Below are 2,500 nucleotides of genomic sequence, written 5' to 3'. Positions count from 1 at the left end.
ACAGTGTACTTCAATTTGAAAAATCTTCATCCTAGTCAGAGGAAAGACATCTGTGTGTTCACAGTGTACTTCAATTTGAAAAATCTTCATCCTAGTCAGAGGAAAGACACATCTGTGTGTTCACAGTGTACTTCAATTTGAAAAATCTTCATCCTAGTCAGAGGAAAGACACCCTTGTGTGTTCGCAGTGTACTTTAATTTGAAAAATCTTCATCCTAGTCAGAGGAAAGACACATCTGTGTGTTCACAGTGTACTTCAATTTGAAAAATCTTCATCCTAGTCAGAGGAAAGACATCTGTGTGTTCACAGTGTACTTCAATTTGAAAAATCTTCATCCTAGTCAGAGGAAAGACATCTGTGTGTTCGCAGTGTACTTCAATTTGAAAAATCTTCATCCTAGTCAGAGGAAAGACACATCTGTGTGTTCACAGTGTACTTCAATTTGAAAAATCTTCATCCTAGTCAGAGGAAAGACACATCTGTGTGTTCACAGTGTACTTCAATTTGAAAAATCTTCATCCTAGTCAGAGGAAAGACACCCTTGTGTGTTCGCAGTGTACTTTAATTTGAAAAATCTTCATCCTAGTCAGAGGAAAGACACATCTGTGTGTTCACAGTGTACTTCAATTTGAAAAATCTTCATCCTAGTCAGAGGAAAGACATCTGTGTGTTCACAGTGTACTTCAATTTGAAAAATCTTCATCCTAGTCAGAGGAAAGACATCTGTGTGTTCACAGTGTACTTCAATTTGAAAAATCTTCATCCTAGTCAGAGGAAAGACACACCTGTATGTTCGCAGTGTACTTCAATTTGAAAAATCTTCATCCTAGTCAGAGGAAAGACATCTGTGTGTTCACAGTGTACTTCAATTTGAAAAATCTTCATCCTAGTCAGAGGAAACACATCTGTGTGTTCACAGTGTACTTCAATTTGAAAAATCTTCATCCTAGTCAGAGGAAAGACACATCTGTGTGTTCACAGTGTACTTCAATTTGAAAAATCTTCATTCTAGTCAGAGGAAAGACACATCTGTGTGTTCACAGTGTACTTCAATTTGAAAAATCTTCATCCTAGTCAGAGGACAGACACACCTGTGTGTTCGCAGTGTACCCCTTTTTACAACGGACGCACTGTCGACACAGCTGTGGGTGGCCTCCACGTTTCAGTCTTGTGGATGCTTCAGTCAGATCTTCGCTTCCGTCATGATCTGCTTTTCCCTGTCTACTTCTCAGCTTCCCTAATTAGCTGGTGTTTGTTGATCTTTTTTTTTTCTATTTTTTGTTACTTTTTTTTTCTCTCCCCCTTCTTTTCCTTTCAATGCTGATTTCTTTTTTTGGTTAGATGGGTTTTTTTTTGTTTTTTGTTGTTTTTTGTGGGTTTTTTTTTTTTGTTTTTTCGGGTTTTTTTTTTTTTGCACCAAGGAAAACCAAAAGCCCTAGTTTATTCATTTTTGTTTTTTCACGTTATTCTATTTTCTATTTATTTGTTTACCTTTTCATCACTTTTGTTGTTGTACATTATGATTTATGTTTAATTTCATTTATTCAACTGTATTTTCATTTTCTGCCATCAACAGCCTATCCATCGGTATGTAAAAATTTTCTTTCTACTCTATACCTATTTATCTATAGATGTCTTTCTATCTGTCTGTCTGTCTGTCTGTCCGTCTGTCATCCATCAACCTGTCCACCCACCCACCCACCCACCTTGATTCTCATGATCAGATCCATCCAGCAAACCATCCACCATTTGACCACTCCGCTTCAGAGCTGACTGTTTTTTTTCTTCTTTTTTCCCCCCCGTATTATCACAACAGATTTCTCTGTGTGAAATTCGGGCTGCTCTTCCCAAGAAGAGCGCGTCGCTATACTACAGCGCCACCCATTTTTGGGTTTGTTTTTTTTTTCCTGCGTGCATTTTTAATTGTTTTTCCTTTCGAAGTGGATTTTTCTACAGAATTTTGCCAGGAACAACCCTTTTGTTGCCGTGGGTTCTTTTACGTGCGCTAAATGCATGCTGCACACGGGACTTTGGTTTATCGTCTCATCCGAATGACTGGCGTCCAGACCACCACTCAAGGTCTTGTGGAGGGGGAGAAAATATCGGCGGCTGAGCCGTGTTTAGAACCAGCGCGCTCAGGTTCTCTCGCTTCCTAGGCGGACGCGTTAACTCTAGGCCATCACTCCACGTGCATGTTTGGAGACTTCAGTCTCCAGGGTCATGGAAGCAGAGGCCAGTTACCTAAACGATATGGAGAGTAACTATTGTAGTTTCTGAAGATGAGTCGGCGTCATTATTGGGTTCTGACAATGTGTAGCCATGATCTGGAACGTCGTCCTTAGTAATCAGAGAGACAGGAGGTAATGGAGCGTCCTTCAGTCTGCGCTGTTCAGAGTGGGAGAATGCATCTGACCCGCCGATCATATTTTTCATATATATATATATATATATATATATATATATATTCACACACACACACGTATATATATATATATTTGT

The sequence above is a fragment of the Babylonia areolata genome, chromosome 3, assembly GCF_041734735.1.
Source record: "Babylonia areolata isolate BAREFJ2019XMU chromosome 3, ASM4173473v1, whole genome shotgun sequence".
In the NCBI taxonomy this organism is placed as follows: Eukaryota; Metazoa; Mollusca; class Gastropoda; order Neogastropoda; family Buccinidae; genus Babylonia; species Babylonia areolata.
Note: the sequence above shows the minus strand (reverse complement) of the source record.